At 51.8% G+C, this 25,217-nt stretch overlaps 1 long non-coding RNA gene and 1 other non-coding gene across 2 annotated transcripts; one reads left to right on the top strand and one right to left on the bottom strand.

The window, feature by feature from the left end:
* Window positions 1-13,253: 13,253 nt before the first annotated feature.
* LOC130592629 (small Cajal body-specific RNA 16) lies at window positions 13,254-13,433 on the bottom strand. Its single transcript, XR_008970608.1, has one exon. It is a non-coding gene; the product is annotated as a small Cajal body-specific RNA 16 (non-coding RNA).
* Window positions 13,434-15,603: 2,170 nt separating this feature from the next.
* LOC130592628 (uncharacterized) lies at window positions 15,604-16,917 on the top strand. Its single transcript, XR_008970607.1, has 3 exons — window positions 15,604-15,669; window positions 16,439-16,561; window positions 16,732-16,917. It is a non-coding gene; the product is annotated as an uncharacterized LOC130592628 (long non-coding RNA).
* Window positions 16,918-25,217: the final 8,300 nt, after the last annotated feature.

Below are 25,217 nucleotides of genomic sequence, written 5' to 3'. Positions count from 1 at the left end.
AGCAAATGCAACATGGAGTAAGTTTCCTATAAAAATAGAAACAAAGGCTGTTTACTATCCCTCTTTTTAAGAAGTCTGACAGTACAAATACTCTCATCTACTTCAGCAAGTGTTGAATCAAACCGTTGGGTCACTCACCATGGGTAGACTTTGTCCTGTTTGCCTGTAAAATGAAGATACTAGGGTTTTTTTAATACCAGAGGAGTAATAAGAAACATAAATCCAGCTCCTTTTAAAGGACACGCTGACTCCACCAGAACTGGGTCTGCACCCTGTGGGCAAACACTGCACCCTTTCACTGGAGCTCCATCAGGACAAGCATTCTTTGTGGCTGCTGCTCTCCCAGCATAACAGTGGGTCTATCTGTTAAGTTTATGCCCATCCCTGGAGGAAAATGAGGCAGATCATTACAAGGCACTTGCACACCAAAATATCCACCAGGATAGCTATTTCAGGGTTTAGTTTTTACATCACGGTGCCTGTGGATCAGGCCTGTGCTGGCAGCTTTCATCCAAGGATCTCTTAGAAAACCCTTGGGAACCGTAAGTCTCATGATGCTATTTGCAGGCCTAGAAATGCTGCTTATCTTCTCTGATCAGCACAATTCCTTGCATGAATTCCAGCCCGGTGTCCAAGGCAATCTCATTATTTGCTGTACATGCTCAATCTGGTTGCTAATTTCTTCTTCCTTGTCACAGGGGAGGAACCTTCCTGTGCTCCACAGGCATGCCTGTATTGGGGAGATTAAAGAAAGCAAGCAAGGCGCATAAAGAATATCACCCACTTGCAGCGGTGGCAGCCTGAGTGAGGAGCACAGCTTAGAGACAGATGTTCCTTCCAATTGAATTGTCTGCATTGCTGATTGTGGAGAGTTCAGTGCTCTTGAAGAGCATGAGATGGGGAATGTTGTGAAGCAGAAGGCTGGCTGCATCCAGGAGCTGGCACGCTGCAAGCAGCCGCTCTGCGCATTCTGCCATGGCTGCAGCATTAATCTGCCTTGGCCTCCAGCACTGCTGGCTGACTCTGTCCTGGAATTAATTTGGATAATGTACCACACGATGGAAAGCCACGTTTGCAATCTCTTTGCTAGGCAAGATTGGACAGAGATTGATAGCACTGTCTATCCCTGGGTAAGTGAGCTGGTAGCAGAGCTCCATGGAAGCGATACCCACTGAGAGTGTGGCTCCAGCTCTCCAGGGGTGAGAGATGATACATTTAACACCTTCTGGCTTTTGTAGCTGTCAGCATGGGTCAGGGGAAGCCTGAGCAGAGAAGGAAGAGAAGGAATCGATGGGTCAGGGGAAGCCTGAGCAGAGAAGGAAGAGAAGGAATCGATGGGTCAGGGGAAGCCTGAGCAGAGAAGGAAGAGAAGGAATCGATGGGTCAGGGGAAGCCTGAGCAGAGAAGGAAGAGAAGGAATCGATGGGGCAGGGGAAGCCTGAGCAGAGAAGGAAGAGAAGGAATCGATGGGGCAGGGGAAGCCTGAGCAGAGAAGGAAGAGTAGGAGTTGCCTTTTGAGTCAAGCGCTGGCTCTGCAACCGCTGTGCAAATGGGATGTGTAGAAGGTTTTTTTCTGAGGGCAACTTCCAAATAGCAGGCTCAAAATAACTTGGTTTAATGAAGGGGATGATCTCCAGCACAGGAAGCCTATTTGCAGTCGTGGTTTCAAGCTGGTAGCTACAGACTAATGTGTGACCACTAGGTATTCCAGATTAGCTAACAAACAGCTGTTCTGTTTCATTTGCTTTTGGTCGTAACCAGCCTCAGTCTGAATTGAACAAGAGCCCAATGATGAAAAGAACTGATTTGACCCAGTACATCTCCCTGGATGGAGACTGGAAACAAGGGCAATGCTTCATTAGTGCCCCATCCCCAAACCCCATGTGCACCTGTGCCTTTGCAGCAGCCCTTCTCTGGAGAGTAAGAAAGGAAAGAGATTGGAAGCACCCAGGAGGTAGCAAGAGGTCAGGTGGATACGGTAGTGATGGGAGTCAAGGCAGCACTAACTAAGCAAAGGCAAGGCCCCCCATGAGAAACAGAGGACAGATATGCCCAGCAAGTTCCCCCAAAGGTGGCATCCAGCTTGGGAAGCAGAAGAGAGTGTGGGACAGGCAGGAAGAGATGGGAGGGAGGTCACTGCGCATCCACATTGTACCTCAATCAGCAGGAGAGGATTTTTTTACCCCTTTACCACCACTCTGTGAGACACAAGCTCCACAATGGGTGAGCAGCTGCCTTTCCCGCCCCACCACTGCTATGGCCACATCCAGCAATGGCACGTTGGGAAACACACAGAGAATGGGAGGTGGAAAAAACCCATTAGTTCATGGATGTAAGTCACATCAACACAGCACTGCTCAAACTGCCCCAGAAGGAGGTTTTACATGTAGGCAAGCTAACTGCTGAAAATAACCCTGAACCCAGCCTGGCTGCCACGCTGTGCCATGGGAACAATGTTGTGCATATGATCAGATTCAGCAGGACACAAGCAGCCTACGGGTCTTTTTACATTTGGCTTGAAAAGGCTAAAAATAGCACCCCAAACCGTATTCCTTTTCTGTATTGCCATCTCCTCTGCCTGTTCCTATTCACTGGCACTTTTACATGCAAAGCAGGATTTGGGATCGGAGGCCTGGCAATTAGACTCCAACCTGGCAGCTGCAAGTGGAACAGCTGGAGGTGTTATTTTTATGGGATATTAATTGACTCCATGAAAAACCCTGAGCCCAGGAAACAGAGAGCGCCAGGGAGCCGCAGTGCACAGCCACATGACAGGGGCTTAGCGACAGAAAGAGATAAAATAAAGGAGAGAGCCCAGTCTCCTAAAGCCGATTAGTTATAGCAATTTCTCCAAAGCTAAATATAGGAAATAAAAAGAATCCTCCCCCATCTTCATCTCCGTTGGCGGAGATGAGAAAGCACAAGGAAGGAGATAGATAGAAATTTCATTTTTCACTTAACCCCCTCGTGGGTTGCAGAGAGAAACTGCTGCTGTAGTGATGCTCCCAGCGCTTAAACCCAGGTTCCCCTGGCAGCTAACCCTGTCCTGGCACCAACAAGTGCAGCTGCAGTTGCTCCAGCCACAAAGCCTCTGGGCAGTATCACTGTGCTGGGCAAGCTCCCAGTGCCTGGGCATGGCTGGGTCAGAGTGGTCCCAGCACCTCTGTGCTAGGCACAGAGGGGTGAGCTGGCAGAAGGCACAGCCCCCCCCTTTCCCAAACACTGTTTGCCTCTCTTCTAAGGGGCTGAACCACCCACACTGCCCCAAAACAAAGCAGGAGAGAGCCAGAACTCCTGCCTCCAGTTCTCCTTCCTCCCTGCAGCTAGAGACAGACAAGGCTTGGGGACAGACAAAGCCACCAGTGGCCAGAGTAAGGAAAAGCTCAGGGTGCTGGTGGCAGGAGGAAATGGATCCAGACCATTGCCTCGCCAAAACCTCCTGCCCATCTCCTTAGACCTCAGGCGAATAAATCACAGGCAGCTCCAGCAGAGATGCTGAGAAGCTGGGAAACCAGCAGAGTGTTTCAGATTTATGGGGAATTAATTTAGCCCCTGTCTGGACGCTGACAGCCCACAGTGCTGGCCCAGGGCAGGCCTCTGTTCAGGCCCTAAGCTTAACTTCTGGAAATAAATCAGCAGCCCACAGCAGAGGGGAAGCACAGCCTGTATCGCTGCATCTGGTTATCTCCTGTGCTGGCAGCCATAGCGCAGGAAGAGGCAGCAGGAAGGCTGCTGCTGCTTTCAATCAGCCTCACTAGTATCTTGCCAAAACTCAGCCCAAGAAGCCCCTTCCTTGGCAGTCCTTGTCAGCAGACAGGACAGCTCTGTGTTCCACAGCCTCCAGCACGGGGATTTCTTCCAAAACATGTGGGTTCTCCTGCTGCTAGATGGCCTGTTCCCAGGAAGGTCCCCACAGGAGCATCAGCTTCATGCAGAGAAAAAGGTGCCAGGGGAGCAGGGAAAGCCCCAGAAGAGGGTTCCCATAGGAAAGGCAGGGCTGGGCACCCAACTACAGGGACACATCACCATTCCCCTCACCCATTAATTCAGCCACACCAGGCAGTTGTTCCATGTCTAATGACTGTTGCTGCAGGTTTGCATAGGTCCCATGTCAGTTGCAGGGTCCTCCTATGATACCTTTAACCAGGGCAGGGGGTCTGCAAACATGCTGCCATGGGGAGGAACTCAGCATCCGCTGCGTGACCGTGCTCACTCTTGGGGAGATGCATATTGCTCGTGCACCCACAGGTCTGGCGGCACCACATCTCCCCAGGCTTTTTTCCCTAGTAAGCCTCAGTATATGCCATCTGTGCTACCATCACACCTCTCCAGAAGATCCAAAGCTGTGGATAGACAATGCTTTGGGGACAGAAGGGAATGAAGCTTCTTCAAGAGGGTATCAGGTGACCTTGATGGAGAACAGAGAGCTGCAGGCAGCCCCTGGCCTTGTGAAAGTCTTTGGCCTCCACAGAGTGACAATTTCCTTCCCAGCTGCTCTGTCCCACACAGCCGGTGGGATGACTCTGTGCAGCTCATGATGTGATGTGATTAGCAAACAGATGATGCATTTGCACCAGGAAGAGGAAAAAAAAGAGAGGAAAGGAAGAGCAGAGCAAGAAAACAAGCCATGTCTGGGGACAGAAGCAGGCAGCAGTGAGCTCTTTAAAAACCTGCTGAGGAAAGCACTTGCACAGCACATGGTTTGGGCAGATCAATGAAGCTGCAAAGTGGCCTGCTCCTGGCAAGCACACAAATCCACTTTCTAATGAAATTTACAGCAAGCAGAATCTAGGTCACTACTCGGAAGCATTCAGTTTATTCCAGGCAGCTTTTTAAATATTGAAGAAATAGCTGTCAAATGAAGCCTGCTCACCCCTGGCTGGAAGGTCCAGCTTGGAGCTGTGGCAGGTTTCTTAGCTACAGCTTAAAGAAATGCCTGTTTTTAAGCTTTCTTTGATTGCCCCCTCCCTTCATCATCACAGCACAGTGATTGAAATCAACTCCTGCTATGGGGGGAATGAAGGGCCCAAGGGATGCTCAGGCTGAACTCAGCCCAGCCTCATCCCTTCCCATGGCTGGGGCAGTGAGACCCCCTGGCTGTCCCTTCAGCAGGAAACGTAGGACTGTCTGTTACAGAAGGAAAACCAGTATTACAGCAAGACCTAAAACCAGCTCTCAGGGGAGCAGCTAAAGGCAGCCTCTTAGCACAGGTGAAGCTTCTGCAAAGGCTCAGCGCTGCTGAGTGGAAGGATCTGGGCTGGACCAATGGTCATGAGTGCTGTTCCCAGAGGTCACGCTTTAAGAGAGCTGCTGAAGCCTCCTTAACAGTTGGAGAGGGAGGAAAGGTGGGGAGCAGGCAGCTCTCCAGCTGTTTACCTTGCAGAAGCAGCCACAGCCCCACGCTCTCAGTTCCTGTACAAAGCAGAGCAGGAACAGACATTTCCTCTTCCGACAATGCAAAGTCCAATGCTTTGCATAACACGCTGACAGCATTAACAAGTCCCTGTCCCACCTCAAGGTCCAGCCTGCCAGGCACAGACCTCAAAGCATTTCCAGCCCAAGGATGATGTGGGAGCAAAGGAGGGGAGACAAGGAGGTGGTCTCAAAGCACAGCCAGGGATGTGGCTGCACAGCACTGAGTCCTGGCTGGCTCTTGAGGACTTACCAGGAGGAGAAACAACGTGGCCTCATACCTGCTCCTGCTGGGATGTGCTGGGGAAGTCAAAGCAGTTTTCCCCTTTGCTCAGACTCATCCTGCCGTGGCATCTCCCCTGCCCACACGAGACTGGTTCCCCTTCTGTGAGGTCTGGCTTTCCCCTCCCAGCCCAGCCCCAGCACTCGGGGTTTGTCCTGTCTGCGTTGAGGTAAAACATGGGTGCATATGCAAACACCTCCGCCTCCTTCCTCGTTGTTTTTCACTTGCACACATAAACATCCATTTCATGCTCAGCTGATGGAGGATCTGCTTGGCTAGATTACAACCCTTGCTGCTGCTCTGCTGCTGGCTTTGCACCAGGATCTGGCACTGGAGATGACAGTCGGTCTCTGACCTACCTTCCATCATCCCTCCTGGGCTTGGCTGAGCACAGGATGCTTGCGCTGGGCACCAGCGTAGAACCACCCGCTACAGCTTGACTGTGACCCTGGCTCTGCTCAACCCTCGGGCTGCAAGCAGTGTGTGTGTGTGTGTTTGCCCTTAACTCACACGGTGCCCATTCAGCCAGGTCACAGTTTGCAACAACACCCTTGGATGGAGAACCATGCAGGAGGGCTCAGGGCACTGGGATTTGAGTCCATCCCATGGCCAGGGGAATGGCACTTTCATCCATCCTCTGATCCCAGACACCGGCAAGGTTTCATGCTCCACACCCCTCTCTGCTGCAGGAGCCACCAGGTGCTTTTCCTGCTCAGTCCCAAGGGGCTGTCCTCTTGCTTAGGGAACAGGGCACATACTTTAAATCAAGAACATTGTGCACAGACCAGTTAAAAGCAGACAAGCCAGGGGAGAGCACAAAACAGATCCCAGCACAACCAAGGGAGCTCCACAGAGCTGCGGGGTTTACTTCCACGTCTCTTTTATGACCTCTTGGCCAGTCCCAGGTTTTCCATTCCATAGGAAATTCCAACGCCAAAAAACTCAAATCAGGCCAGATTCAGAGGGTTTGGGGGTCGGTTTTTGGTTGCTTTTTTTTTTTTTCAGAAACTTTAAAGGAAGAAGCTGGAATTATAGAGCACTGAATTCAGAATCAAGAACTGCAGGAAGGAGCACTCACAGCATGATGCCTCAACCTTCCTGTACGCAGGCAGCATCTTCCAGCCTGGGGACTCACAAGAGGCGGCCAGACTGGAGCTCTGTGGCCAGGATTCATTTCCTAGAAGGAGAACCCTCATCCCATCAATAAAAACATCCCCCCTCCCCTTAAACCCTGCCTGGAAGAGACAATAATTGATCAGCCTGGAGGACGAGTTTGATGTGGAAAACAAGGGTAGGAGGCTGGTTCTGACTTGCCCTCCATGCCTTCTGCTGGCTGCTGAGGAGGAAATGGTTCACCCCTAATTCAAGCTGGGCCTCTGGATCTGAAGACGTTTCCGTAACAGCATTTGGACAGCACAGAGGACCTGCAGTGCCTGCTCCAGCCAAGCAAAAGCCATCAGCCCTGCACTCAGTTTTGCCCAACAGCCCACACCAGTTTCTATTAAACTGATTTTCCTCCTTTTCTACTTAGCAGATCCTGATTAGTCTGAAAAGGTGATGAATGTGGCTGCTCTGGCCCAGCAGGTTATACAGACTTTATCAAGCACAAACCTTATCAGGCTGTGCTGGCGGGTGGCAGAGCTGTGCTGGTGGGTGGCAGAGCTGTGTGTGGCACTATCCATTAACACTGGTGTCTGCCAGCACAGCAGAGAAGGCACTTGCTGCTTTATTGCACCTGCAACCAGGTCTCCCCAGTGGAAAGGCTTTTTCTTTCATTTTCCCTTTATTAGAGAATAAAGGGAATATGGAAGAAATGAAGTTATTATAGAGGATTAGCACCTTGGTCCAGGAGTCCTGACCTGAAGCTTTACTTCTCTCGAAAGACACCAGACATTCAAATAGGCTGCAAAGCCAAGTCATTCCCCATGGATGCTACCATGCCACGGCTGACTCTCACTTACAGCAATGGTATCACAGTCCTGCTATGGGCTGGAAGACTTCCCTGCCAGGAGAAGGAATCAGCTGCATGTCAGAAGGAACAGTATTTCCCAAACCCCAAGTGCCCTGATCCTGCATTCAGTGCACATAAACCCATTTCTGTGATGAAGCTGCATCGCTGCTGCCCTGGGGAGTGATTCTGGCAGAGCTCAGGGCTGATCTCACCTTCAGCACCAAGATCTCCAGACCCTCGAGTCCAGCAGGGTTTTCCCTAGAAGAAAGAACTACTGAGACGTCATTAAAAAGCCCACTTGCGTGGCTCAAAGCAGGTGACTGAAGCAGGGTCTGTGCTCAGTGTCCGGGGTTTCTGTTGCAGGATGGATCCCAATCTCCCCGCAAAAACACAATGGGCAGAACATTTCCCCAAAAGCCATGGATGTGCCAAGCATGAGCTCACCAGCCAGCAATGGAGGAACTGAGAAAGCTGTGCACAGGCAGCAGGCTAGGACAAGCAGAGCCTGGAGCTCCCCGACCCACAGAGCTGATGTAAGGGCTTGATGCTGCCAAAAGGCAGAGATCTGGCTCACCCCGCACCAACCAGGACCTTCAGTGGTCCTTAATCTGTAGCTCCTTAATCCAGCAACAATCCATTGCTTTTATGCTAGGTGAGTGAGCTGCATCAGCTCCCTGTGAGGAGAACAGCCAGCCTGAGCTGGGCATGGTAAGTGCTGCAACTCCCTTCCCCTGCAGCAGCTCCTGTTCCCATATCCTGGAGCAGCCAGAGGAACTGTGTTAGGGCACAGGGTGAAATGAGCAGAGAAATCCCATGTGCTGGGAAACAGGGACATGAGCACAAGGGAAGAGCAGATGGGAGCTGAGGTGCCTGGGGCTGGAAGAACAGGACTGGTGCTGCAGCAGTGCAGTCCACCCAGCCATGCAAAGGATTAGAGCTGCTCCCATCCATCTGGAGGCTGACAGAGCTGGAGAGACCCTGTGGCCACATGGGGCTCTGCTGTGGGGAGGGAAGGCACTGTGCTGCTGCAGGGCAGGGTCACACAGCTCTTGAAGGGCCACCAAGTCTGTGACCTGCCAAAGAGCAACCTTCCCTCAGCAAGCAAAGCCTTGCTCCAACAAAGCACGCTTCCTCTGGGCCCGCAGGAAGCGGGTCCAAGCAGATAACTCCTTGCTCCGGGGACTCGTGTACTCCTGAGATGAGCTATTCTTACCGCGCAGGAAGGAACGGCTCCGGCACAAACAAGTGCACGGCTCCACCTTATCGCAGGGCACAGAGGGCAAGTGGTGGACGAGGCTCCTCCAAACAATTACTCATGCTTGGAGAGGCTGTTTGCAACACCACGGAGCCACAGTGGTGGCCAAAGCACTTGGAGCACAACCTCCTCTGCAGCTGGGGAGGAAAATAAACGGTGTGTGCTTGGAGAGCTGGGGCAATGCACTGGTTCAGGGCCACACCGTGTCTGGGTGCAGCTTGCGCATGCACACACACCAGCACCCTCAGTACCTCTCCTTGGTCCCTCTGCAGCACATGCAGGGCTCGCAGCTGCTCTCACATTGCCCAATACCAACCTGCTGGGGATGTGAGACCTGACACTGACAGAAAAGACAAGCTGTTTGCCATTGCCCACCTTGACACAGGCAAGAGACAGCAGTGAGGGAACGGGGGACAAGCACCTTGTTGACCACAGGGTTTAAAACCATTTTCCTTCTGGAGAGCCTGAAGCTAACCACAGCAGGGATTAATTCTGCCCAGTTAGTGAGCAAACCTAGTAAAACAGCACAGGCTCCAAAGCATGCATTCAATACCAACACTGCCTGGGGTGTCTACCTCCTCTGGCTTGGCCTGAAATTCCCTGTTGCTATTTAAGAGGCTCACAGCAGCTTCCTGTTGTAGGAAAACCAAATGGGCAACTGAGAAGCAAACTTGGGCACACAAATCTTGCCAAGACTGCAAGAGGCTCTGGAATAAGCAAGAGGGCACAGGGGATGCATCATGCTGCTCCAGACAGGCACAAGCCACTTTCACAATGCAATCTGGGTCACTCCAGATGATAAACAAGTAAGAACCTTAAGCATGATTTGCAAGTTACACAGCCCCAAATATCCAGCTGACCCACTTGTAGGTGCATTGTGCTTTCCTCAAATGAAGGTTCTTTACAATCTCTAATCCACTTTGCATGTGGGTTAAGCAGAAACCTCAGCATATCAAGCTGATGGAGGCTGGGTACTGCCTGTACCTGTCAGCCCGAGGATGCTTTCACTGGAACAGTGCTTCTAGTGCAAGTAATGACTTGTTTTCACAGCAAGACCCCAGGAGAGGCACCAGGATGGGCTGGGGACCACTATGGCAATCATGTGCATATGACAGTATTCAGAAACAATATCCCCCAGGAGAAGCTGGGGAAAAGCTCATTTTTCTTAAAGGCAGAGACCTGCTCCTTGCCGACCCATTCTGAACTAAAGCCTCCTGAGAGAACATTATTTCTGCAGAAGCCACAAGGTCAAAAAGATGTAGGATTTCCTTGGAAACAAAGCAAAGGCACTAAAGGCTTCACGGGAGCATCCTTCCCACTGGAACCCCCTCACCTCCTCACTTTCAGTCCCATGAGCACCACCCCACTTTAGCTGCCTCCCCATCACTCTCCAGCCAGTCTCCACCCATCAACAGACACCATCCTTCAGGCAAGAACTGCTCCCCTCTTGGATGTAAAGACTGAGCTTCAGAATGTCCACATACCCCACCTGCTACCAGCAGCGCAAGAGGAGCTTACATTCCTCCACATCTCAAGCTGCAGCAATCCCATACTCACAAAGTTGCCTGTCTCTCCTTTGGGTTCCTCTTCTCAAGCACTGTTGAGTGCTGAAGCAAAGCCAGCATCACTGGGTTTTATTCTGCTCAGGAATTCAATCTTAATGGTACACTTAGAGGCAAAATTTAGCAAGGAAGAAGCCCTGTACTTGGCCAAGGAGCCACCATGGCTGAGCAGCTTCTGGTGCACTTCTAAGAGGGCTAAGCACAGGGAGCACACACACCCAGCAAGCAGCATGAGTTCACCACATTTCACATCACACTGGCCTCAGGCTCAGCCTAAGAGACCTGCAAATGGAGTGGAAACTCCTCTACCTGAGAAGGAGCTTTTTACAGTGCAAGTGAAAAACTACTGCTTGCTGTTAGCAAAGGTACATTTTACTATGCAGGTAGAAGGAAAGGAAACTTTACATGTTCAAGTGACCCCTGCAAGCAACCTCTTCCAGGTATCCCAATGGAGGTGGGTACTAACTATATCAAACCTGCAGCACGGCTGCCTCCCTGGGCACGCGCACACAGAGCAATTCCTGGCTGCACGCAGGGCAAGCTGATGGTTGTGTAATGCACAAGCTGGGCTGCTGCCAAGGCACAGAGCAGGATCTTCAGCCGGCACCTAATCCCACCACAGCCTCGCTCCCTGCACATCCGATTAGTCTCCCATTTTCCCGTTTCGGTGAAGGCAAACCATTCCATGGAGCTCCACACCCTCTAGTGGGCATTAGAGCTTGGTACACTGAGGAGATGCTCTGAAACCCAGCACTGCTGAACTCGAGTAAATTGCCCCTCCAGATCCCCAGAGCATACCCAGCCAGCACTGCACACCCTCAGCGTGTCTGCCCCAGGCACAAATCGCAAGTGTCAGTGCAGTTTACACACCCACTTGCCTGGATTCACACTTGCAGCACGTTGAAAATGTTTCTGCTTTGTTCACACACAATAGCAAGTATTAAATCTCAGTAAGTCAACTTTGAGAACTGGATTTTATTCATGCTTACCATCTAGCTAAGCAAAATGATTTTCTATTACCTAAAAAGACCACACAGCTGTAACCAGACTGCAAGAGCAGCACTCTCACCATCGTGCAGAATGGATCTTCTGGTCCAGCCACCTGAAAAGAAACAACCAGGGTGTTCAGACACAGCAAATGCACTGCAGGGAAGCTGGGCATGGGTACCAGAGGTGCTCAGTGTGGACACAAGGGAGCCAGAGCCCACCAGGGTGTCACAAACAGCTCATAGCCCAGGGTCCTCGTGAACTGGATTTCTGCAGGAATGGCTGTAACCACAGCCCAGAGCTTATACTGGTTCATGCTGACAGATTAGCTGTGTGGCCAGCAGAAAGCCTGTGGGCACAGCATTCACCTCCTGGATTGGTCTGAGCATGAGAGGCGACAAAATGAGCTTGTACTGCATCAGAGTGTTGTGTAACAGCAACACAGCACTCAGGTCTCGTACCAGAAGGCCCAAAGCAAGAGACACTGCCACACTTCTAGTGAGGAGGCACAGTATGACCAGTGTTCCTTCAAAACCAAACTTCATGCTGTTGTGGTTACCTTCACACCATCAACAGGGTGAGACATCAGGTAGAAAATATTCACCACCTGATGAACAAGAGGAGTGCCACAAAGGATTAACACTGAGCTCCTTAAACCATCAGGATCCCAAATTAACACCCCATTAAACTTATGAGGGAGTTTAATTTCACACATCTGGTTAAAACAGCATGAAACTGGACAGTAACAGCATATTAGAGCTCCCAAGACAGACACATCGATCATATCCTTCTGGCTCAGGTGCTGCTGGCATGCAGTGGTTCTCCCTGGTTTTAAGATCCCATTGGAAACACAACATCTGGCAGCTTCTGCACAGACGCTGTGGTCTGTACAGCGCAGCAGAGCTGTTCCACCAAACAAAGCCACTAAGGTGGGGAGGGAAAGGGGGAGAAAAGTTGGTCTTCCCTTCCCAAAAGTACACAGCCCTTCCTCCCAACATTTCCCTAACTTCATTAATACTAGGTTATTTAGCTGTCTCTCCTCAGCTTGTTCTTGCTGCTTTTATTGGGCTAACTGCTCACAGATGGGTCAAAGTGAGCAAAGGAAAAGCTTTGCTGGGACTGGGAGCAGGGAGGGTCTCCCACTGAAATATGAATTCATTTTATCTCAAACTGCACCAAGAGAGCTCCGAGATCACTGACACATCAGCTCCAGGCACACACAACACAGTCTGGTGGCAAAGCTGGGTTAAGAAGCACCTCCTCCTCCCACTGTCTGTCAGCTCCTCAGCTGTACAGGAGCAATCATCTGGGGTGACCTCGCTGTGAGCCAAATCACCCAAACACCACCACCAAGCAGGAAAAATGCTTTTGGGGATTGGGCTTTTGTTTGGCAAAGCATTTTTGTCAGCAGCTAGGATCACAGCACGCATCTCCCCCACTCCCCCCCTTCCTATGTGCTTCTGAGCTGTGAGCCCACCTGTACAAGAGAAACCAAACAGTAAAGAAAACCACAGATACACAGAAGAGCATAGTACAACTTCCAAGAAAGCCATACGATTTGCTTGAGTAAAGAAACCACATTAACAGTCCCTACATTGTGGGGGGAACAAAGTTTTGGAACTAATGATAAATCAGGTGGAAAATGTATGAGCAACACACCTAAGTTCTGGTTTTCACACCTGTGAAACTCGCCTGTGAAGGAAGCGCAGTATCAGTTTCATTGTTCTAGGTGATTTTCGAGAGAAGATTCAGTATGCATGAAACCACCCGACTGTAAAGCTGTTTGCCCCTGCCCTGGGGATCTGTTGTTTGCAGTATCATACATGACCATCAAAACGCTGCATGGATGCTCACACCTGTTACTGCACAGGAGGGACCCCGCAGGGAGCCCACCTGGGAGCTGATCTCGGGCACAGGGCCAGGCTGGCTGGTATGAGGAGAGCCCCGCTGGCCCCACTGCCCAGCAGCCCTCCCCCAGCCCTGGCGCACCCCTCCTGCCTCCCCACCACCACCACCACCCCGAGGTTCTCCCTCACCTCAGGGATGGAAGCACTCGGGGCTGCCGCCTCTCGGGGGCTGAGGAAGTCCTGCGGAGAATCACAGATAAAACAGCGCCGGTTTGAGACACACTGCATCCCCCTCCAGCCCTGCACCCCCCATACGGGCTCAGCACCGCCCACAGGGGTACCACAACCCGGCCTGCCCCCTTCCCCAACCTCCCAGCTCTTCCTCCGCACCCCCCTTCCCAACTGCCACTCCTGCACCGCACCCCATGGCCTGCCCCCGGCCCTCACTACACCCCCACCCCCCCCCCCGCTCCCCAGGCTTCCCTCGCACCCCTCCCCACATTGCCCCCCGCCTCCCGCATGGCCCCCGCTGCCCCCCATACCCCCCAGCCCAAGCCCGGCCTCCGCCCGCCATGAGGCCGCTCGCAACCGGAAACAGAAAGGCCGGAACTCCACCGAGACCCAGAGCAGCCCAGAGCGTCTCACAACCACTTCCGGCCTCTGGCGGTCCTCCCGACACCGCCTTAAAGGGCCAGCGGCGTCCGGAGCCATCGCTATGGCAACGGCAGGGCCCGATCCGGCCCCGGGAGCACCAACGGGGTTCGTTTTGTGTCCCGCAAAAGGTGAAACCTCCGCACACGGAGGGGGGGGGGGACACACACACGGCTCTTGGCCCAAGCTGAAGCGGCACCAACACATTCAGGCCTGAGGTCTGCTCTGCTGGTGGGGGTTTTCAACACGAGCCGGCTTGTGCCCAGGCAGCACCGGTGCGGCAGCAGGGCCAGGGCAGGGATTGTGCCCCTGTGGTGGGCACTGGTGAGGCCGCACCTCGGATCCTGTGTTCGGTTCTGGGGCCCTCACTGCAAGAGAGACCTTGAGGTGCTGGAGCGGGTCCAGAGAAGGGAATGGAGCTGGAGCAGGGCCTGGAGCACAAGTGTGATGGGGAAGGGCTGAGGGACCTGGGGGGGTCAGATGGAGAAGAGAAGGCTCAGGGGGGACCTGATGGCTCCCTACAAGTGCCTGACAGGAGGATGGAGCCAGGAGGGGCTGGGCTCTGCTCCCAAGGAACAAGGGATGGGACAAGAGGAAACGGCCTCAAGCTGCACCAGGGCAGGTTTAGATGGAGCTGAGGAACAATTCCTGCCCCAGAGGGTGCTCAGGCATTGGAACAGGGCAGGGCTGCAGTCACCGTCCCTGCAAGTGCTCACACACCGTGGAGACGAGGCCTCAGTGCCATGGGTTAGTGGTGGCCTTGGCAGGGCTGGGGAGCATTTGGACTGGATGAGCTTAAAGGGCTTTTCAAGCCTTGTTGTTTCTAGGATTCCGGGCAGTTTACTCTGAATTGTGCTTTGCTTTCAGTGGCTCCGACAGCTCTGCTGCTGGCGAAGTGGGAAGGACTTTGCAGCATGAATGAAAGTATCTCACTGGTGAATTTAATCACAAATTTCCCTCCAAGACATTTTGGTATAAATAACCAAACAGAAGAAAACCACTTTAAAACCGCATGCAATGGCTTTCTCCCTGGTGGCTCATTCAGAATGAATAAGCCCTTAGTTTTATTCCTGCAATAACACATTCTAGAAGACCTTTTATAAAATATACATAAAGGTCTGAATCATAGAAGTAAACCTGGATGGGGAGAGCAGCTAGTAAAGCTGCTAGCAAAAACCCTGGCTCTCAGGTCAGCCATAAAACCTCAATGTGGCCTCTTGGTGCTGGCACATCCAAGTGAGGGGCTCGAATGACAGCTCCTCATCCCAGCAGCCTGGCCCCACGCTGTGTGAGGGCAGAGCAGCCCCGGTGGCTGAGCAGGTAATTCAATGCTCTGATCTCCCACCAGCCGGTGCCATGCTGCCTGTGCGTGGCTCAGAGCCTGCTCTGAATACTGAACTGTTTGTTTGCTTGTGATTTTTCTTCTGCTGTTTCTACATATGCAGGCAGAGCATTCTACAAATGCCAGTGAACGTCTTCGCAGCCCCTGTGGAATCAGAGGCCACGATCCCCATTTTACACCCAGAACTGTGATGCGAAGGGATGAATGAAAACATAATACCCACAGAGCTGAGGAGCTGGCTTTGCAAAACCTGCTTCTGCGCTGTATGGGTACAAAGCCCTTTCCTTCTGCCCCTTGACCAGCGGTCACAAATGAGGGATATTCCCATCTCCTGACATAGTCCAGGTTTTCATGGGTTGCTGGTTTAATGTTGGATTTGGTAATGCTCAGTAGTTTTTGGGTTGTTTTTGTGTTTTTTTTTCCTTTATTGGTGTCAGAATCATAGTATCACAGAATTCCAGGTTGGAAGGGACCTCGGGGATCATCTGGTCCAACTTTTCCAGGCAAAGCATGGCCTAGACTAGATATCCCAGCGCTCTGTCCAGGCAGATCTTAAAAATGTCCAGCACTGGGGAGTCCACCACTTCCCTGGGGAGATTATTCCAGTGACTGCTTGTTCTCAGTGTGAAAAACTTTCCTCTTGTTCCAGTCAGAATCTCCCCAAGAGTAACTTGTGCCCATCACCCCTCTGCTTTTCCATGGAACTCCTTGTAAAAAGGGAGTCTCCATCTTCTTTGTAGCCATATACTAGAACATGATATGAAGGGATCCAAGGTGGAAGAGCCTGAGGACGGACCCTGGAACCTTGTGTGCAGTGGCCATGTGGCGTTCCTTGCAAGGCCAAGGATCAGCCAGCCAGACCTTGGGCACCCTCACAAAAGGGATGGGCTTTTCCAACTGAGTGAGAGGAGCTTGAGACCCTCACAACTTTGTTTAGCACCAGCCCAGCAGGGAGCCTCTGGGAGCAGCCAGGCAGTCTGCTCTGGACACCCTCTTCCCTTCAGTGCAGCACATCAGGGTACACACATGCAGAGCCTGAAAGCGAAACCATTCCATGACTGATGTGGCAAATGGTGCAACCTGCTGTGAAGCTTTGCTGGTGCCCCTTCCCCTCACATCCCTTCTGTGGTCTCTCCTCTTCATTGCAGCACTGCTGACAGGAGCCACAGGCCTGCACAGCTGCCCAGCACCGACCGATGTGCTGCCACACAGCCCTGTCCTTTCATTGTTCTGGGTGTAATGCTGCCAGGGCTGCAGCCAGCTCTAAATGCGTGTATCTCATTTGTGCAGCTGAACCTGTGCCATCTGGCTGATGGCAGGGACAGCTCTGGAAACAAACTAATTCTTTTTTTCCTTTCTGATAAAACATTACCTCTGTGAGATTTACACACTAGACCGAGCATCAACCTGAATTATCTCCCTCTTCTTTTTCTCCAGGGAGCACATAATAGGTAGATCCATCCATCCATCTGCTTTGTTACACGTCGCCCAGCTTGGCAGTGTTTCTGTTGCTATTAAACCGTGCTCATCCCCCTTGACATTTAAAAGGCCGTTAGATGATTACTGTCACAGTCTTGTATGTGGTGCCTTAAACCAATTCTCTCCTCCTCTGCTCACCGATGATGGATTTGCTAGTTTATGCCATAGTAATTTGTTTTTCTCATGCTGCGCTCCAGCAAAATGCTTTCACTGTCAGATGTGGTTTTCTGTACAGCCCTTCCCTGCGGTGCCATGTTGCAACCGAGCAGCTCTGGGCAAATCAGAGCTGCCCTGGCTTTCAACAGCACTAGCAAAACAAAATAGCATCAGCCTTTGGGAGCCTGGTCCTGCCGGGATTGGATCCTCCTGTGTTCGGAGTTGGAACATAGCAGACTGCAGTGCTGCGGTTTGTGTTGGTGGGGCCATTGACTACCATGGCTGCAGAATATCCCATGGGATGCATGGATGTTGGCTCCATACAGCATGTGGCTCCTGAGAGCAAGGAGTTGAGGCTTTGTGCCTGTTTGGGAGCAGAGGGTGGGAGGCACCATCAGCTTGAGAGTTTGCAGCTCATCCATCAGGTCAGCACACATGGGGACAGCTGAGGGTTTGCTGCCACTGGAGCTTTTCCAGATCTGCAATGGGGAGAAACACTTCAGTGTACCAGTTCCTGAAAGTAAAGTCCATTTTGACCTCTCCCATGTTCTCCTGTTGGCAGGATCAGAAACGCTGAGGATGGTACCCAGTTCTGCCAGAAAGTTGATCTTGTGCATGTCCAGGCATTGAGTTAAACGGGTTAAAAACGCTTACCAGAGAGCTTGAAACATAAAGGTGTCCTGGCTCATTCCACACCTGGAAAATGTGGCCAGCAGGGATCAAAATGCAAGTATCCCCCTGGAATGGAGAGAGTCAGGGCTGTTCATGGTGGTTGATGTCACCTGGACATCTGAGCCTATGGCACTCAAAGCATCCATGCGCATCCCAGCATGAGCCTGCAGTGCTTCTGAGCTGAAAGCTTGGGGATGTCTGGCTTAGCATGGAAAGCAAAGAGAACATTTCCTACTCCACAGTACTCACTTGTTTGTAGAATTACTCTCATCAGCATCTCCCCTGTTCCCAGTCTCCTGCTGCAGAGCAGGTTGATGAGGTTCATGTATCTAATGAATTGCTACTCAAACCCACCTGCTTGTAGAGAAACGGCCTCAACTAAATCCAGCTGTGCTGGGGAAAGATGTGTCTCAGGCCCTTGTCACTATCCCCAGCTGGAGGTTCCTCTCCCATCATCCTGCCAGCAGGGCACTTGTGTGCACAATTCAGATGGAGCCAGCAGGGCTGGTGCTGTCCACAGCCGATAAATGTGAGAGCAGGTGACCCAATGAGAGCAGTGGCAAGCACGCTGCTGATAATGGCACATCCACAATGCTGGTCCCTCCTGCCAGGGGCTTTTTGGAGTGATAACTCATTGTGGCACAATTGCTGCCAGATCCACTACGTGTGCTTCCCTGCTATTAGCTGGGCCAGGTATTATTTATCCTCCAGCAGACAGCACCGAGCTGCCAAGCATTACATCATGGAGCTTGAGTAACTCCTCAGGCACAGAATAACCATGCTCAGCCCCCAGCTCCTCTCTGCTGCCTGGTGGCTCAGAATTGCCTGCGTGAATTGCCTGCAGAACAGCACCCTCAGACCTCTTCATAGACCTGAAACAAGCCCCAAAGTGGGACGGGTCCTCCCCAAACTGCCCTATCAGCACATCCTCAAGGGTAGCAGTGTTGATGTCAGAAGCTGGTGCAGGATGCTAACTACTTCCACCAGACAGCTGGATCTCAGGGGTGATGTTTCTTGGCTGTGTGCATGCCTGCAGGCCTGGACTCAAAGCCAGCAGGTATTCATCTGATCCTGCCATGAAACCTGTGTGACAAGAGCTGTCCCCTGCCCTAGCCAGGCACTGCCACCACTCACAGAGCCCCCCTACCCCTAGCTGCCTCTCACTGCCCTGATGAGCTGTTCCATGGCGCACTTCCAATGCAGGCACCTCTTATGAGTTGGTGTCCTTTGCAGTCTCCTTCTATTGCATTCCTATGGAGTTTGGCCAATTTGCATAACAAACACACAGTATAAACTAGCCACATCCATATCTTATTTTCACTTCAGACTCTAATTACATCGGTTTGACTCTAACTTGCCTTTGCAAATAGCTGGAGCTTAGCATTCCCGGGATATTGCTTTCCTGGATCCCCAGGGCTGTGCTCGGAGAGCCCAACATCCATCTTACTTATGGCTGCCTGAGAGCTCCTGCTTTTCCTACAGATGCAATTAGCAGCTCTGCCACTGCTGCCCAGCACAAATGGACCCGGGGAGGAGAGAAAAACCCATGCTGAGGCAGGAGACGGGTCTGCATGGCAGCCTGGGGAGGCAGGGGGGCTCTTCTGCATGCCAAGAGGGAAACCAAGGCAAAACCAGCCAGGGCTCTGGCTCTCCGTGGCAGATCCATGCCACAGATCTGAGTTCCTGGTGCCGCCCTTGTCTCACTTCAGCTTGCACAATTTCTCCTGAAGTGCCAGATGCACTCAGATGGAGGAAGAGGAGAGATGGCTCCAAACCCTGGTCTCTTCTCTGGTCTCTCCATGCATTCCATTTCTCCTCCTCCTACGCTGTGGCTGAACACCGTGTTAAACCTATATAATAAACCTATATATGTATAAACCTATATACACCTACCTGCTGCTCTCTGTGATGGCCCCACTGACTGCATCCCTTGCCCCCTGTGGGGCACATATTGGGCTCATCTCTACAAGATTCAGAATCCCTAAAGCCCCACTTCTCAAAGAGCAATTCTACAAATGAAGATGAGGATTTGCAGGAAACCAATTGATTCACAGGGTTCATCCTTTATTTTGCCAGATAACATCAGTTCAATGCCTCCTTATTTCTGCTTTGTGAGAGCAATATAAACCACTTAAGTACACATACAAGATAGACTAATCCATAAGTGCTTATGAACTGTTTGATTTACAGAGGCATCTCTATCTTTGCCGAGTATCTCACAAAGTCATCTATTATTTAGCAGTAAATTAAAGCGGAGGGTCTGTGATTTTCAGCCACAGGAATTAATATCCCAGCACTCCTTTGTACCATCTATGTCTATAATTTACAGCACTGAAATCAGCCAGATAGAGCTGCGACACAATCCCTTTCCCCTTCTCCCTTGTTACCTCCTGTTTACTGCTGCACAGGGGGAAGTAAAAAATGGACTCGCAGGAGAGATGCTCGAGGCAGTGAAGGATAGTTTTAAATTAAAAGTCCAGGTTTTGCGGCTCTCAGGGGATCTCCTTTGCTTCCCACACACATCACTTGTGGATAATCTATTGAACCCACTGCAGTCTTGCCTTGAGACTGCTGATTTTGAACCTCGATGCTCAGGGTTAAACAACAACAACAACATGATGGTTATTATTACCTGCAAGCCTTGCAGACACATACTGTGGGATGCTTTGCCCACTCGCTCACAGTGCAGGGGTGGCCACAGTACCCACAGAGCTGGAGCAAGTGGTGACTATCCAGAAACATGAGTGACAGCAAGGGCAGAGCTCTTCCCTCGGAGGCTCCATGGGCTCATAGAGGCGGTGGATGACTTTAGGAACAAGGGAGGGAGGTCACATTGGAGAGAAATGTGTCCTTTGATCTGGCAGCCCCTTCCTTTGGGTCGGGGCCAGCTCTCTGCCAGCAGCCTGGTGCCACGTTCAAGCACAATAACAGGGTCAGGATGCTTTATGGGCTGTGTCGGGCTCTGATTGATGCAAAGAAGGTAATAATTTATAGCAATCTCATGTACTACAAGGGCAAAACATGTCCCTCTTGGATGTAGCCTTGCAAGCTGCAGGGATAACGGAGCTCCAGCAGGGAGAAAACATGAGAAGAGCAGAAAAATGACCCCAAATATTCTGCTTGGCTTCTCTGGAAGAAGGAGACCAATGGGGCCCTGTAGACACTCCCCTGCTGTGGGTTGTGTCCTGGCCAGCCTGGACAAGCACCCAGGCTGTGCCAGGGTTCTGAGCCCTGCCTGCAGGCACCGCCACTGACAGACACCCATCATGCTGCCTCCACCATCTGAGCTCAGCTCCGGAGCCCCTAAAGCAAGAGGGATGTGAACCTGCTTGAGCAAGTCCAGAGGTCACAAAGATGCTGCGAGGGCTGGAGCAGCTCTGCTCTGGAGCCAGGCTGAGAGAGCTGGGCTGGGGCAGCCTGGAGAAGAGAAGGCTCCTGAAGGGGAGACCTGAGAGCAGCTCCAGTGCCTGAAGGGGCTGCAGGAAACCTGGAGAGGGGCTTGGGACAAGCCAAGGGGAATGGCTTTAACCTGCCAGAGGGGAGACTGAGCTGAGCTCTTAGGCAGAAGCTCTTCCCTGTGAGGGTGCTGAGGCACTGGCACAGGGTGCCCAGAGAAGCTGTGGCTGCCCCATCCCTGGCAGTGTTCAAGGGCAGGTTGGACACAGGGGCTTGGAGCAAGCTGCTCTAGTGGAAGGTGTCCCTGCCCGTGGCAGGGGTTGGAGCTGGAGGAGCTTTAAGGTCCCTTCCAACCCAGTCTGGGATTCTGTGATTCTAAGAACCAGGGTCCCCAGCCTGGTGATCCTGTGTCATTGGATAGGATGTGACACCCCATCACTTTCTTTTCACCATAGTCACTTGCTGTGGTTCCCCAGGCAGCCAAATTGCATGGGTGCCCTTCACTTTCTTAGCTAAATTAGAGCGTATCATTTCTCTTGCAGCAAATCAGACAAAAAGGGAGGAAAATCGGCAGGAAATTCAGCCTTTAACAAGTCACGCTTTGCCCCTTTCTTCTTCTCTATGTAGAGAAATTTCCGAGGAGAAGCCGTTGCAGTATTATTTGTCTTTGTTTTGAGGAAGAAAAGCAAGCTGATTAAAAGCAAACAGAAGGCAAGAGCTGTGGAGTCCCAGAGGCTCCCTTGCAGGAGTTCAAAGGGAGAAAATAAAAGGAATAAAAATGTGGAAGAATTAGAGCAAGACATTGAAGCTTTGAAGATAGATCAGTTATGGATGGCTTAAAACACACAATAATTAGCACTGATAGCTACAATACTTGAAGAAATGGGCAAAAACTGTTTGCTTCATGCACAGCAAATCCTTCCAGGGATGCGTGTTCTAGCGGGCTTATGGTCCAGGCACTCCTGGTGTTGCCAGCAGCATCTGCGCGTCTCAGCTGAGCCGCAGCCCCTGGGAGAAGGGTTATCACCAGGAAACACGCTGCTGCACTGCTGGGACTGAGCCTCCCCTTGCACCCTGCCCAGGGCAGGATGGGGACAGCAGCACCCTGTGCTCCCCCCAGGGCCTGCGCTAAGCCCTGATGATGTGACCTGGAGGTGGAGATAAGGTGGGAGAACAAAACTCCTCCAGGAGGGCTGGGAGGCACCTGAAGCTTATCTCCTCTGTGCCTGCTGGATGGAGATTACAGGCTTTTATTTACTTCTTCCCAGTGGTGAATTAGAAAAGAAAGAGAACTAAGGAAGAATCTCATCCTGCATGCAGAACATGAGCCTCAAATAACCATCACGGCTATGTTATCCCATTAAAAAAGCATTTAGCTTCAAGCCTGGAACACCTCAGGCCTTGCAATGCTGGGCTCTGGCTGCACTGAGCAATGGGAATACACGGCTGCCAGCTGCTCTTGGCTCCCACCTCCTTGGCAAGCTGCTGCTTCTTAGCGCAGGAATTTTGTAGCAGAGCCACTTGGCTCCAGGTCTGCCCAGGACTTAATTTACTTGAAAATCAGTAAATTAGATGGGATATCGTTGTAGATCAGGTGCATGGGCATGAAGGGGGGGCCCAGCTCCTTAGGAGTTTCACCTTTCCCTTAGGAGTGGGGTCAGGCTCCCTTTGCTCTGCTCCTCCTGCCACGGAGCTGAGAACGGGGCTTGTGAGCTGCTAACTCCTGTCCTTGCTGTGCAGAAAAGGGGTGGCTGGACCATTGTGATCTGATAGTCCTCCTAGGGCAATGAATTCACCAAATCACTAGCAGCTGAATGGAAAGGAACCACTTCCCTGAGTGCACACAAACACCCAGAGCACAGATAAGGATGTTCAGTGGGAAGAATAAACTCAGGCAGATTCCTATCAAATAATGTGTTCCTGTATAAGCAATTCTGAGCAGTGTGAGGGCTGAGTTGGGCTCTGTGGCACCTGTAGAGGGAAGTTCAGAACAGTGCAGGTTAAACAAAGCTGTAGAATTGTGTTTGCACTGCAATAAAGTCAATGAGGTTTTGGGGCTTATTTGGAGGAGGAGATAACGTGAGTCCAAGGGTCAGCTCCAGCCTCAAAAGCTCATACACCCGCAGGCATTGTTGGGGATGGGTTGCACTGGGTGACTGCACCAGTTCGACAGACTGGGTCTGTGGGTCCCAGAGCAGCAGCATCCCTTGTCCTTGGTGGGGTTGTATGTTCAGGTGGCATCACTCACCTCTACTGGGAGAAATCCACTGCTGTGGAACTGAGCACATCTCGGCCCCTAACCTCAACATCATCATAGAATCCCAGCCTGGTTTGTGCTGGAAGAGACCTTAAAGCTCATCCAGTTCCAACCCCTGCAGGCAGGTTAAAGCCATTCCCCTTGGCCTGTCCCTACAGGCCCTTCTCCAAAGTACTTCTCCAGGTTTCCTGTAGCCCCTTCAGGCACTGGAGCTTCCCTTCAGGAGCCTTCTCTTCTCCAGGCTGACCCAGCCCAGCTCTCTCAGCCTGGCTCCAGAGCAGAGGCAAAAATACGTTGGCATAAGCCACAACAGCCACAGAATCCCCCCATCCCCTCGGAGCATCTTCATGGCCTCCTATGTACTCACTCTAAAAGGTCCACATCCTTATTATTTTCAGCGCCCCAGAGCTGCCTTTCCTGCTGCTACTTTTCTTTACCCCTTTTCCAGCTTGTGTCTCAATTTGAGCAGATTGAGGCTGAGCCAGGCTGGCCTGTCATGCCAAAGCTTTTCATTCCTTTAGATGGGAAATACGTGGGACACTCTTGTGACTGATGCCCCAGTAGCAAGTTGCAGAACCCTTCCTTGCTGAGGAGGGCAGCCGTGCTCCTGGCTGCAGGAGGAGCAGGGAGAAGGGTGACAGAGCAGGTAAGTGGAGCCAGGGAGGTTTGCTGTTACATTTAAGAAGCCCTGGAGCAAGTCTTTCCACCCTAGACAATACATTTGAAAAGCCTTTTCACGCTGGGCTATTCAATGACTGCTGCCGTGTGCCTTAGATTAGAAAGCGTATTTCTCCTATGTTCTTTAGCACAAAGGAGGATGAAGCTTTCCCCCTCATAATCTCAAGGTAAAATGACCGAGTCAGGCAGGCACACGGGTTAAGGCCACGCACCCCCTTCCCATCTCAATGTCCTGATCTGCAGAGCCGAGCTAGCGGCAGGGACACCATCTGCAAGGTCCCTCGCCTGGAGAGTGCAGCACGAGAGTGCCTTTCCCCAGTGGGTGGCATCCCACGGGGATGGGGACATGCATGAAAGGCTGCACCCCTCGTTTTAGCTTCCAGCGGCCGCCCCCTGCGAGCTCTTAAGCGTCCCCATTACCACTAGATGTCAGTGAAGACTGGAGCTGGGGCTTGGCTTGGGAAGGGCTGATCCTGGCCGCAATGCTGGGGAAGGAAAAGTGGGGTCCTTGGGTATGGGCATCCCACTGCAAGGCGTGGGGACACCTACAGTGACCTGCCACCTGCAGGCACGGGTTCAGAGGCTTCCCACGCATCAGAGATGTGGGGTGACCTCCCAGCCTTATGGACAAGGGTGTCAGGAATCCCCGTTCCCATCCTTGGCTCTAAGGTGACAGAATCCTTCAGCAGAGCAGGCAATTGCTCCTCGTTAGGCGCTGTGTTGTGTGAAAACAGCAAGGGAAATGAATCAGGCGGTTTCCAGTATCTGAAGGGGGCCTATAGGGATGCTGGGGAGGGACTCTTCATTAGGGACTGTAGTGACAGGACAAGGGGTAACGGATTGAAACTTAAACAGGGGAAGTTTAGATTGGATATAAGGAGGAAGTTCTTTACTGTGAGGGTGGTGAGGCACTGGAATGGGTTGCCCAGGGAAGTTGTGAATGTTCCATCCCTGGCGGTGTTCAAGGCCAGGTTGCACAGAGCCTTGGGTGCCACGGTTTAGTGTGAGGTGTCCCTGCCCATGGCAGGAGGGTTGGAACTGGATGATCTTAAGGTCCTTTCCAACCCAAACCATTCTATGATTCTATGTGCAGCTTGTTAGTGTGCAGGTTGGGGTGGGATGCAGGGCTTCTGATGGAGCTGCATGGACCATCCTGCAGGCTGGCATGCAGTCAGCCTGGGTTCTGCACCGTACCCAAAGCCCTGCTACAGGCAGTAATGCATCAGCTATTTAACATCCCCTTAAGAGCATCCCCCACTTTCTAAGTCAACTGTTTAACATCTTCCTAA

Source organism: Pezoporus wallicus, unplaced genomic scaffold, assembly GCF_028554395.1.
Source record: "Pezoporus wallicus isolate ANWC-B61680 ecotype Strahan unplaced genomic scaffold, APGP_CSIRO_Pwel_v1 contig_12281, whole genome shotgun sequence".
NCBI classification, from domain to species: domain Eukaryota; kingdom Metazoa; phylum Chordata; class Aves; order Psittaciformes; family Psittacidae; genus Pezoporus; species Pezoporus wallicus.
Note: the sequence above shows the minus strand (reverse complement) of the source record. Positions and strands in the feature narration are given on the sequence as shown.